The sequence below is a fragment of the Sinohyriopsis cumingii genome, chromosome 8 (genome assembly GCF_028554795.1).
Source record: "Sinohyriopsis cumingii isolate HCF-2022 chromosome 8, ASM2855479v2, whole genome shotgun sequence".
Lineage (NCBI taxonomy): Eukaryota > Metazoa > Mollusca > Bivalvia > Unionida > Unionidae > Sinohyriopsis > Sinohyriopsis cumingii.
Window position 1 is genome coordinate 107,199,462 of NC_142968.1, and position 14,284 is coordinate 107,213,745.

Genomic DNA, 14,284 nt, shown 5'->3' on the forward strand with positions numbered 1-14,284 from the left:
TTTTATCACTTTGCCCAGGCTCAACCACCTCACACTGTTGTGGTAAATTACATCTTCATACTCTGCCTCCATATCCTCAAGCAGTGATTTGAACTGTCGATGGTTGAGTGCCCTTGCTCTGATTGTGTTCACCACACTTACAACAGGTTCTACCACATGCTTTAAGTCCAGTGCAGCTTTACAAAGGCTTTCCTGATGCAAAATGCAATGAAATGACAAGACATCACTGTCTGTGTCTTGTGCTTGTAACTTTTTTTTAAAAGCTTAACCATACCCACATTTTTTCCAGTAAAAGCTCTGGCCCCATCTGTTGTAATGCTTGCCATTCTATTCCATGACAAGCCACTTATCTCCACACAATTTACAGCACACTCAAACAAGTCCTGACCAGTGGTTGTACTTTTCATTGATTCCAGGTCAAGTAATTCCTCTGTGATGACAAAATTTTCATTAATTCCACGGATAAAAATGAGTAACTGCGCAGTGTCTTCGTTATCTGTGCTCTCATCCAGTACCAAAGAAAACCAAACAAAATCTTTGCTCGCAGTCTTCAGCTGTTCTGTGAGTTCGTCACTGATTGAGTCAATGCGGCGCATTATAGTCCTTCTTGACAATGAAACGTTTTCAAATTTGCTTCTCACATCAGGACACAATACGCTTGCACAATCTACCATACACTGCTTAACAAACTCGCCATCCGAAAAAGCTTGTTGCGTTTAGCGAGGTTATAGGCTATCAGCTTTGTAACACACTCTGCAGCTTTTTTCTTGCGTTCTTCCTCGGAAAGTTTGCAGCCAAATTCGTTATGTTTTGTTTCGTGGTGTCGTTTCAGATTGTACTCCTTAAATACGGCAATCGTTTCATGACACAGTAAACACTGCTTTATTGCCTGTATTACCAAAGAAATATTTGTGTGTCCATTCTTCATTAAACACACGGGATTCATCACCAACTTTACGCTTTTTCAGAGGGTTCATGGCCCCACTTAATTTGGAAATTTATAGATTTTACTGTTGCAAAGACAAAATTGAAATGAAACAGACCAACCGGAAAAGTGCGTATCTACACTGCCTGCGCACGCCCATTGACGTAGCCGCCCTAATGGAAAACACGAGACGAATTTTCGGTCGCGCACAGGAAGCAAATCTCAGTTCAAGGCGGGTTTTTCTGAATGTCTTGGCGGGCCACAAATAAACTCTGTGGCGGGCCGCAATTTGTCCACCCCTGTCATAACGACATAACCTGATATCGGTCCTGGTGATCTCATGGCAAGGTAAGCTGATATTGGACCCAGGGATTACATAACAAAGAAGATGACCGTGACCTAGTGATCTCAACAATGTAAACTGAACGTTTCTCATGCTTATGTCACGTGACTAAATTAAAGACCGATAAATAAATATTACAGAGAAATACACGAAACGTATTCTTTAACAGGCTGAGAAATAAGAAGAAAAAAAAAACGTGTTCAGTTTACAAAGTCACTGAAATTAGACCCCGGCCAGTTTAAGCAAATACATGAGTATGATTTTGTTTCTGTTGTTTTCTTCTTCAAGAACATAATTTCTGTTCAGACCTTCATATTTACAGTGAGGATCCATTTACCAGTGAACAGCCAAATTCATTAAGTTACCATGGTATGTATCACAACACTTTCTTAGTTTCTTTCCAAGGTTTATTGAAGTATTCATGTTTGGAAAAACGCCTCAAGATATTGTTTAATATTGTGTAAAAACATAAAGTTATAAAACTATATTGTGCGACCGATCTTTATGTAAACTGCTATTCGATACTTGTACTGTTCGATCCATCTTTATGTAAACTGCTATTCGATACTTGTACTGTGCGATCGATCTTTATATAAACTGCTATCGATAATTATATTGTTCGACCTATCTTTATACTATCTGCTAATCAATACTTATATTGTTTGACCGATCTTTTTATGAATTGCTATTCGATACCTATATTGTTCGACCGCTCTTTATGTAAACTGCTTTTTGATACTTTGGGAATTATTCGTGTATCTTGTTATATATGAAGACGTTTTTAACAATATTTCGTGCCTCGCATCTCATAATGGTCTACATACATTTTCTCACGTTCAGTCTTGCTTTTGCACAACCAGAACATACATTTAGTTGCCCCCCCCCCACCTTTTCCGACTATACTATCTTCGGTATAACGGCGTAAAACATTTATCTTCTTCACATTAAGGTACATTTTCATCACTTCATGCAACGAGATTTCCATCTCATATTTGTAATGGCAATGTATGGGAGCTATATACAGGAGAGATGATGATATTCTCGAAATGTTGTCGACCCATAATTATTTTTCGAGTTATCGTCTGTTCGAGTCTCTAAGTTGGTCCAGGGCTGAATATAGATTCACGTTGCGCGCCGAGGATAAGCTATTGATTTATAACATCTGAGACAGCGATATGAGGTATGGAACTTGTATTTTCTCCCTCTTTCTATATTTAAATTGCTGTCTTATACTGTACAGGCCGTACTCGAGTTATATTTTTCAGACCGTACTCGAATTACACCATCTGCATCCATTAATACACAGTTATAATATTGCCATGTATCATATTACTTTGAAGTGCCTGATACATAACTAGCATTACTTTACTTGTCAAAAGGGGTACGTCACAGAGAAAGCAATCAATGAATTATAACACCTGTGCTCAAGCTTCTCGCAACATGCCTTAATAACGTAGACGAACCAAGTACCTGAAGAACTGATATAATACACACGTCATCAACAATTAAAAGTACATATCCATTTGTAATGAGCGATACCATTATATAGAATTTTGGGAAAATGCGTATATGACCATGCTAATGATTTGTAACAGATATGTAATAGATAAAACAGAACAGTCAAAATAGTTTGTGTAGTAGCGCTGTAGTGTGCGTCCGAACTTGATGGTTTTCATTTACTGAAAGAATCTACGAGGACAACAACAAAAAAATATCGCACGATTTCATGGAGACGTATTGCACGAGAGCACATACACCATCTTAGCATTTGCAAGGGAAGTATTTGCTTTGCGCGGAATATTAATTTCTCCTACGAAGTTAACTAGTGACATTGTGTTAGAAGAAAAAAAAACATAGCCTTCTATTGTCTTCTTTTATTTTCGTTGTTTTGTTGATGTCCACGCGCGTAGTAATTAACCGTAAACAAAGGAATTTTAGTACTACCACTTGTCTGTCATGTATTTATTTTAATGGGATGGAACTAGCAGCTGTAACTCTAATACATTTTGTTCTTTCGTATTGGAAACGTTTCTACCATTCCACTTCCAAATCTACATCAAGCTTTAAACGCTAACATTTTCACCACCAATCGTATCCAGTCCAGAAAAATAGAATAATATTCCAATACCCTTATGAGCTACTAATACATAAGTAGGTTTTGGTTAAACACTGTGTTGTAAGTATCACCAAATCTCATGGGGTTTATCAATGTTCACTGTGAAATATTGGCATACATTCTGTGTGTGTGTGTGTGTGTGTGTGTGTGTGTAGTTATAGTTATATAGTTATTTACTGACAAAAAATGACACGCACTGAAAAGTTCTATCTGCATTATCATAACGTAAAAATAGTTATACGGTGAAATACAAATGACGAGATATTTAATCTGAAATTCCTTCATAAAATGAAACGCAAACAAGCACCATACATTGAATCTCACGTGATTATTTAAGAAGCGGGAGATCGTATCTGCTTCACAGACATGTCTACAAATCATATTGCATTATATCTGGGGGGAAAAGAATGTTATATCTGAGAGATAAATAAAAGAACGTGATTGGCAAATACTCGTTCGAATTATATTCACTACTTATCATTTGAGATGTCATTTATCAATGCGAGACACACGAAATCGCTTTTGCTGTTGAATGTACCATGATACAATATTGTACCCACATGACTCTTCCCGACAGAAGCCGTCACCTTGCATTAGCTTAACATTCCTGACAGTATTTTTCAGTAGCTTCTAGACAGATCCGGTTTCCTAAGTGGTTAGAGCGTCAGCCTGGGATGCAGGAGGTCGCTGGTTCAAACCCCGGCAGAGTCATACGAAAGACTTATAAAAAGGGTACTAGCAGCTGCCTCGCTTGGCGCTCAGCATTTAGAGGTTTGTGTTAGGACTGGTCGGCTTGGTGTCAGGATATTGTGACTTGGTGCTACATGTCTGCGGCACGATGCCCCAGTGCTAGACATCACTGTAAACTGCCACACTGATGACATCGTAGCGATATGAATGAAAACTTGTTAAAGCTACGTTAAAAATCCAAATCACACGATCGAAATCAATACCTTCTACTAGTCAGGCCTGGTACGATGACAGCAAGCGCTCTTTTTACCCTCAGAAACGCTTTTAATTTTTTTGTTTTTTGCATGACGCATATACCGTATTTACTAAAATCTATCATTCTGTGATATTATTACATTTGCACTATTTGTTTGATAGGATAGATTGAAATCATTATTTTAAATACACACACACACACACACACACACACACACACACACACACATATAATTTCTCCACTGATGCAGGATGCTGAAGATTGAGATCGGAACAGTGGGCATTGTTGCGAAAATCAAAAGCTGTTATGAAGCATGTATCATTTGAACATTGTCAGGAGTCTAAGGACCTGGCGTTGGAGATGACTTATCTGACCGCTGTCCGTGTGGGTTTAAGTGCTTAGTTAACTTGGGTATGTGAGAAAACGTGCCAGTAACTTCCCACGGGTTGCTGATTCTCCATGGTGTTTTGCCGGGTTCTTCTTCCACCAAATATTTTGGCACCCACAATACCAAAGCAAACCAATGAACAAAAATGTATTCATGGAACTTCGTCGTCCAGTTGATAGAGTCATACTAGCGACTTTAATCCGAAAAGAAAATATAAACATAAACTCTTTATTTTTTTTTCATCCAAAATCCTTTTGTAGAACCGGTTTGTATAATACTTTAGCATGGGTCCACGTATCAGAGCGTTGTACGTAATAGTAATAATTCTCCCGTGAGGATCGACTTTCCGCTGAAACACCAATATTATCACCAAGGCGACCCAACCTTTCACAAAATCGTCTTATAAAAATCGGCGACGCCGTCATCAATGTGTTACTTCAAGAATTTGCACAGTATTTTGATGTAGCGTTTCTGCCGGACTAATTAATTGAATTGTAAGATAATTCTTGTTTTATAATGAATCTCCTAATGTTTTCTTGCAAACTTCAGTCCAGGGGAAAATACTCCATGAAACTATAGTTTGTGTGAGTGAGAACATGTTTTTCTTCTTTTTTTCTTCTGATGCATCCCATCCCAGCATTCGTCCAAATCAGTCTAAAGAGACTCTCCCAACAAAACACCTTGCTTGCTATTATCTGCGGCACATTTCACTGCGTTATTTCCATTCCACATTCTAATTGTCATACGAAAGTACTTTTAAATAAGAACACTAAACAAATCCGCTGGCTTTGTTACGAATGTGTGGAGCGATTGTTACCAAAAGCTGTGCAACAATCGATGCTAACAATTTTCCCTGTGACGGATAATTACAGTCAAGCCAGAACGATGGCATTGTCCCTATATATATTTTCTCTTTTGTCTCACAAACCTGTGGTCTTATCGTCTAACGATTCTGGAAATAACTGTGTTGTCATATTAACAACGCATTTAAGGAATGTATTTTCATATTCAGTTTACGCACCAACTCCACCTTTTTCTGAACAAACAGAAATATCTTTTTTTAAATGGCCGCAATTCCTTTAAATGGAGTATTTAAGTAATTCGAACTTGCGGACCAGAGATGTTACATGCCTTTCCGAAAGGCTTTGAATCTTTGACACGACTAACGTCACATCTGTCATCTCCAAATGATAGGTCCAAATAAAAAAAGTATGCGTATTTATGGCTGTCCCGCCGATCCTATATTTTCCTGCAGACTCTCAATTATTCTTTCTTTTTTCGGGGGGGGGGGGGGGGAAATTGAGAAGAACAAAAAACAATCGGGAGAGAAAACAATTGATAAAGGGATTGACTACGATCGAAATATGATCGATTCAGGATGCTGTTGACACTTATTTTCTTGTTAATGCTTCATTTAAATTCGTTCCTGACCCCTCCAAAAAACGAACTAAAAACAATGTTTGTACCTGCCTGCCTACCTATCCTAAATTTAACTAGAACGAAGCATATTGTTGTATTTGTCCTAGATACAAAAAGAATTTCAAAATAAAATAATTAACACTGGCCAACTTAAATAACGTTCAAATTGTTAAATTTCGAAGAATAAGTGGAACTAACACATCTGCACCAGTACCCATTGCATAAGAACAATATGCAGTGTGACTTATAAAATTCCCATGGTCGTGGACTCTGTTTACGGAAATAAACATGCACGACCATCTGCGAAACTTTCAATACTAAGTCAAAGAAAAACCTTTGACTTTATAAGTTTTAATGATGCATTTATAACTCTGTTTAATTCTCTTAGGAAGTTTATTCCATTTTGTAAAAAGTTTCTGGGTAATAAAAAAAAAAGAATGCAACCCCATAGCACATATTTATTGAAAAAAATTTGAAACCACTGCTTTATATGACACAACCGTAAAAAACTGTCTTGTACCCTTTCGTATGGTAATATTTCGTGCTGTTGTAAGATTGAGACAAATGTGAGTTAGATTTTGAAATTATCTATTTTTATCCGACATTGTAATTATTTGGCCATCCAGATGAATGCATAACAATCAGACTTTTAGAGAAATATGAAATACCTTAGAACGCTTTCCGTAAAACAAGTAGAGAAATACGTATAATTGGAATTAAGGCATAGGCTCATCCTGTATTTACATACCAAGGAAATTATATGTGTGATACGTATTCTATAAGCATGTAAACGCTTATGATAATAAACTACTGAATTAAAAATATAAGTACATTAACCGATACAGCTAGTTGAAGCATCGTACCTATTATTTGTTAGCATGTATTCCCCAAAACGAATAATCAAACACGAAATGTTTGACAGACTCTCTGACTCTGACATCTGAACTGATTGATTTGATTTTAAAATTTACATAAATAATTTTAAAAAATTAAATTAGTAAATAAATAAATCGATTGATCGATCATTAAATGAAAAAAAGAGGACAGAATAATTTTTAAAAAAATGAAAGGATAGAAAACAAGAGTGGGCTACTCTGTTGAAGAAAAAGGTCAATATTTTTTAACGGTTATAAACATATGAAATATACCAATAACCAATACAAACATGACCACGAAAGAGAGACGTACGATATGAAATATACTCGTAACCTGTTATAACATGACCACGAAAGATAGACGTAAGATATGAAATGCTAAACATTAAAGATCTTTAAAATATTCAGTAGAGATCGACATCGAATTCTTTGCGTATTCACTATCTAAATATTGACAGAAACGCATACTCGACATTTTCCATCACCAACACTTTATTTGTAAAGACAAGGTATTTGGTAGTGCAATATTTGATTTTACGCATGCACGTGATTGGCCGGCAAAACTATTCAATGCCTCCCAAGGCCCGCCCTAACAATTCGGTAGGAAAGGTTTATGTGTAATGCGGCTTGTAAAATAGATCCCTCCTCACGGGAAAATTTCAATGTTTTTGATTCATGATAGTCTTTTAAAAGGCTCTGATGAGGTAGGATATTTCGGAATACACTGCTCCTAAAGAAGGTGAGAATATGAGGTTGTGTTTCATAGTCTAGCACCTAACTAGCTTGAGCGCTTTCGACTCTTTAATGAGTCTTTTTCAAAGGCAAATACAAAACATAGACAAGACAAACAAATAAAACAGAAAAACGGTTATGTTTGCAAAACTTTACATGGCTGTTTTTACAGGAAATAAACCTTTAACTTTATTATGCTTCAAATAGTTTATTTCAATCTTTTTGCTGGTACTATAAAATATTTGTATTGTACTATCACAGAACAATAAAACACTCAGTTTCGTTTTAGTTTTTGTGATACTGTTGTACTGAACTTTTCACTTTTCAAAACAAAATCAAATGAAGTACAACGGAGTTGCAATACGGTGCGTATATGGCTTCTTTTATGTACACATACAGAATGAATAGTATCAAATGTTACGATCAAAATTCTTAAATATTTATTTATTTATTTATTTATCTCGACTAGATAACATTTATGTGTCAAATTGGATTTGATGTCTTTCTATAAGAGGTTGGGACATACGTTATATCAAGGGATACGAGGTTGTTTTAATATATCATGACTTTATACAAAGTGTGAAACACGTGATAATTAACTCTTTACTAACTTGGAAAGAGCAGCTACTAAAATGTGTTTGTGTGTTTTAACCTCAGTGCATATATGCATATTAGCACATGGTGCATTTTATGAGGTAGACAGGTCGATAAGTAGATAGGTAGGTCGGTAGGTAGGTAACTATTTGGACTTTTTCTACTCATTTCTTAACTTTCGATTAAAAATAAAACAAAAGAAAATTGAAATGAGGTATAAAGCACAAGTTTTACATTTAAATGCAAGTAAATAATACTGTTGATTGACTTATGCTTAAAGTATTTCATATTGCATATTATGTTATCTGTCAGGATGATGCTGGTATTATTATTATTATTATTATTCAACAGCTGATATTCAATTTTCCACTTAATGTACGTCACGTCTTGTCTGAATGTCAGAACCAACAATAATACGTCGAGTTATGACTGATTGCAGATGTATTCCTTGTCAAAAATAACATTTGATCAACTCATAATTTATGTAAAAATTAAATGCCACATGTAAAATACCAGGCGACACTTAACATTGTTTTATTTTTAGTTTAAAGATGACACAACATATCTGGAACTGGAAAGTGTTTTCTTTCAAATACATTACATACGAATTCTATTCAGCTTTTGTAAATATGGGCTATTGTTCCATATTCTCAATCGAGATGTTCTGAAAATCTTACTTATACAACCCAGAACATGATGTTTGTGACGAATGTAACGTTTCCTTTACCCACCTTTCTCTGTATATCATAATACGTATAAACGTGTGTGTGCATTTGTGTGTGTGTGTGTGTGTGTGTGTGTGTGTGAGAGAGAGAGAGAGACATACAGACAGAGACAGACAGACAGAGAAGGGTGGGTGGAAATTAAGTAAATGTGTCAAATTTCTTGAAATTATGTTGTTGTTTTTTATAATGCCTAAGGGCATAGTATTTCATAAAATTAACTCAGAAAATGCAGATATATTATATAACCCCTAAAGTTAAATCCGTCTTATTTAATAAGTACTGGGTGCCTCTCACGCAAAGTCCTAATTTTAATAGTACTTCCTTATTTTAATAGTAATCTATTCGGAAAGTATAATTTAGTTTTAATTTTTTTTACATGAAAATCTCCATCCCCAGCCAACTGTAAATTACACAGAATTGGCATGAGATGTGTATCATATAGAGTCAGTGTCATTTCAACCAGTACTAATAACGACTTTGTATTAATCAAAGTAATGATTACTGTATGCAAATCTTATGGAATATTTGTATACTAATATGCAGTTAGTCACTGAACACTACAAATTTGTGTATACTAACATGCAGTTAATCTCTGAACACATCAAATTTGTGTATACTGTTAAACAGTTAGGCACTGAGCCCTACGAATTTGTATATAATTTTAAGTAGCTAGGCACTGAACACTTAAAATGACACATGCATTAATATTACATGATTGCTTTTCAAAATGTACATGTAGTTCAGAATCTAGCTTGAATTTTTGTGAAAATTATTATTATTTTGTTCAGAACGAAGTTTCTGAAGTTTTTCAACAATATCAAAATATGTAGAGACAAAGATATTAAAGGAATTTTACGACCTGTAAAAGTGTGATAAGTTTACTAATAAAAGTTCAAAGTATACTATTCGAATATAAATCAAATTATACTATTCAAAAAATAATTTAAACTTTACTGTTAAAATAATATTCAACACATTATTTCGATTTAAATCAAAGCATGTTATTTAAATGTAAGTCAAAACATAATATTAAAATAATATAAAAAGTATTATTTTATTGAAATAGCATGAACAATATAATATTCAAATAATAATCAGAGCATGCTATTAAAATACTATTCATCGATACTATCATAATACTATCAAAGTGTACTATCCCAACAATCCAAGCGCTAACAGCCACCCTCCTTACGTATACCAGTGTAATACTTCAAAATAATTTCCGTTATTTATCTGTAAAGCTTGCAATGAGTTTTGTTTGCAGTATCTTCTGAATTTTGTTTAAAATAAACATAGGTGTTTAAATTTAAGATTATCTCAGTTAATTTTTTATTCCTCCACACAGATCCTAATCCCCATTGTTTCTTAAGGCCTCTTAGGAAAGGTTATGAGATTAAATTTCAGTACAAACATTAGAAAAATGTATGGCTTTTTATATGTTTGCAATTGTTCTTTCTCTGAAAATTTTAAATAACGAATTTTTAAAAAAATTAAATTCGAAATCTGTTAGCAAATAAAATGACACACACTACACCTCTCCCACCAAAAAAAAAACCAAGGAAAAAATCAACATAAACCAGGTTACAAACTATCAACAATAGAATAATGAATACTTTAGCGGAAACCGGGTTTTCACGTTCAACATTGTAATAATTACATGACTAAAAACAATTTAATAGAATACCTACAAATTTATACTTATGTCTCGGCAAGCTCACCTTATATACATATACGTATCAGATAGTACACATGAAGCCACTTTGAAAATGTTGATAAAATGTTTGAGAGCTAAAGGTGTACACAGGTAAAATGAAATTTCGCTGAGTTTGCATGTCAAGGACATACGTTATGTGGTGGGCATTTGGTTTTTGCCTAATGCTGCTTTATGACTAATGTTAATACCCACTCTAAAAGGTGCGGGTATATAACGTCAAATTGACTTTGATAACAGTCACCATCATCAAATCTTACATGTAACATTAAACGAGATAATTTTGGGTGGGTGGGGATACGTTATCTATATTGCAAACGGAAAATACATGTGCCATTAGTTTATGGTTCTTCACGTTCATTGTGTGCATTTCTGTAATTTTCTGTGCATTTTCTCCATATATATTTATTTTTTCATAAAGATTTTGCTAAGTAGCTGATTATACATCATTTTATTGATTATTTTTTACTCAGTCATTTCACAAGTCTGGTTATTTAGTGCCAGGACAAAGTGTAAAGTGCCTTGCACAAAGACACCTGGGTAGCTGACTCATGCTTGTCCGATGGTAGGATTCATACCCGCATCGTTTCGATCGCAAGTCCGACATGCTACTACTGGGGCACTCCGACTCTGTCCTGATTTGTAGAGATAAATTACAAGTATTCATAAACGTATTCGTGCTTTGAAAATTTATTTGCTTATATACTTACCTATTAGGTTGTTTATTTGGAAGGTATTCTTCTCAGCAATGATACAAAAGTACCAAAGTTTTAAAAAGGAGTTTAATGAAATTTATACAGAAAGGAGAAGTTAAATTATTCTCGCAAATATCACACAGTATATGCTTTATCACTTAGACTCTCTTCGTAAATATCACACAGTGTATGCTTTATCACATAGACTGTCCTCATAAATATCACACAGTGTATGCTTTATCACTATGACTCTCTTCGTAAATATCACACAGTGTATGCTTTATCACTTAGACTCTCCTCATAAATATCACACAGTGTATGCTTTATCACTTAGAATCTCTTCGTAAATATCACACAGTGTATGCTTTATCACATAGACTCTCCTCATAAATATCACACAGTGTATGCTTTATCACTTAGACTCTCCTCATAAATATCACACAGTGTATGCTTTATCACTTAGACTCTCCTCATAAATAACACACAGTGTATGCTTTATAATCTGGACTATCGTCACAAATATCTCATTTTTATCACTTAGACTATCCTCATAAATACCAATATCATACAGTATATATGAATTTGGTACAAAAATAAAACACAGTAAAAGTCGTAATCAGATTGTTGTAATTTTTAATAATAAAATATATTATATATTAGAAAATTATTGGCAAACTCTTTATTTCTCATTGTTTTCATTCATACGTTTCATACGAGAAAAATAGGACATTCTTGAAAATGTGAAATTCCCCACCATGCCTTCCAACATTTGATTCGATATGCCACTAGAAGTTATACTTGAAACAAGAAAACGAGCACATTGTGAGCTAGAACAAATAAATGGAAACTGAATTACCTTTCAAACATAGAAATAATTTTTTTCTTCTACGACATTCACATCTGCACGAGGTTATTTCCCTTGTACTACCTTGCCAACAATTTGAAAAACAGAGTTCTGGATTTGCTCAATCGGAACATCTTAATGGTTAGACGGGGTTCAGTAGTATACAAAAATGTGTGTGTGTGTGTGTGTGTGTGTGTGTGTGTGTGGTAACTTATAAACTTCGATACAGGTGCCATTTTGGTATATAATAAAACAGATTTTTCCTACCTAAAAAACGGATATTTTTCATCTAGTGATACAACAATTTTATATATTTTAACTCGTAGCTCTTCCACTAGTTGAAATGTCGCGGTATTTTATTTTATTTTGTTTATTTTCAAAACACGATGAAATATATTTGATATTACTGTAGGAAAAGAAACTGTCCATTGTATTTGGACCCAGAGGGAGTAATTATATATTTTAAAAAATTATTTTATGATTTTACCTTATTAGCCAGGAATGACTGACTCTCGATTCATACGAATAAAATGGTTCGATCCAGAAAGAAAACTAAAGCTTGTTGTCTTTTCCCCACTATTAAACAATACACACAATGTTTGAACTTTCTATTAACAGTACACACAATGTTTGACATTTCTATTAAACAATACACACAATGTTTGATATTTATATTAAACAATACACACAATGTTTGATATTTATATTAAACTATACACACAATGTTTGACATTTCTATTAAACAATACACACAATGTTTGATATTTATATTAAACTATACACACAATGTTTGACATTTCTATTAAACAATACATACAATGTTTAACTTTAGGATCCAAGAAATAATAATTTATGTCTTTTTCGATGTTGTGAGTAAGAGGTATCAAGCAATTCCCTCAACTCTATCATTATATTCTGCCTCTATGACATTCTTTTTCTTTCTTTTTTACGTTCAATCACTTACTATCCACAGAACGTCTACCTTATAAGTCCATATTAAAAAGTTGTCAAACATTTTATACTTAGAGTATTTATTAATATATTTATTAAATAAACAACAAAAATAAAACAGAAAAACGAAAACAAACAAACAAACAACAAAAAAGAAGTGTCCACTATCAAAGGGGTTCATTCCAGCGTGACCATTTATAAAACGGTCGTTCCCACTGATTCTTCATCGAGGCTGCTGAAATGTCAATGACATAGTGTGTCGAGTTGATACAATGGCATATTGTGTCTAGTTGATACAATGCTACAAATGCCAATGACATAGTGTGTCTAGTTGATACAATGTTACAAATGCCAATGACAGTGTGTCTGGTTGATACAATGTTACAAATGCCAATGACATAGTGTGTCTAGTTGATACAATGTTACAAATGCCAATGACATAGTGTGTCTAGTTGATACAATGTTACAAATGCCAATGACATAGTGTGTCTAGTTGATACAATGTTACAAATGATTATTACATTTTACTTAATGTTTAAGTAACGCCAATTACAACTGTTCATTTGACAAGTGCAAAGTAAAACGAGACAAGATTGCACCAGCCTTTTTATCCATTTCGTTTCTGTCTTTATGACAATAAAATTCTTGCTAAATGTCGAACGATTGAGTTTTCGTTTATTTAAGACTGATTCCTGACACCTTTATTGCAACAAAAATCCACCAGAAAGTATGCCTGTTTATACCAATGATATCCTGATCAATTTAAAGAGCATCATTTTCTTTTTTTAACCATCAAACTGTTTTTATATTTATTTATTTTTTGCTTTTTGTTAGCAAATTTCTTTTTCCTTTTAAATTTGATTTTGCTGTTCAGATTAAAATGTAGCATGATAAAGTAGCATAATCTTCCTTAATTAGACCCCATAATTATATCTGTATGCCTGTAAATTTATATGACGATAAAACAGGATTAAGAAAATATGTTTTTTTTTTCGTCTTGTCATATTCAGAATTACTTAG

At 33.9% G+C, this 14,284-nt stretch overlaps 2 long non-coding RNA genes across 3 annotated transcripts in view; one reads left to right on the forward strand and one right to left on the reverse strand.

The window, feature by feature from the left end:
- LOC149794325 (uncharacterized) overlaps positions 1–14,284 on the forward strand; it is a 72,012-nt gene that overhangs the window by 33,373 nt on the left and 24,355 nt on the right. The gene's annotated exons all lie outside the window — the stretch shown is intronic.
- Positions 7,761–14,284, reverse strand: part of LOC149794326 (uncharacterized) — a 57,960-nt gene continuing 51,436 nt past the window's right edge. For both annotated transcript variants that reach the window (XR_016423008.1, XR_016423007.1), the window contains one exon: positions 7,761–11,409. This is a non-coding gene — a long non-coding RNA (uncharacterized LOC149794326). The remainder of the gene's footprint in view (positions 11,410–14,284) is intronic.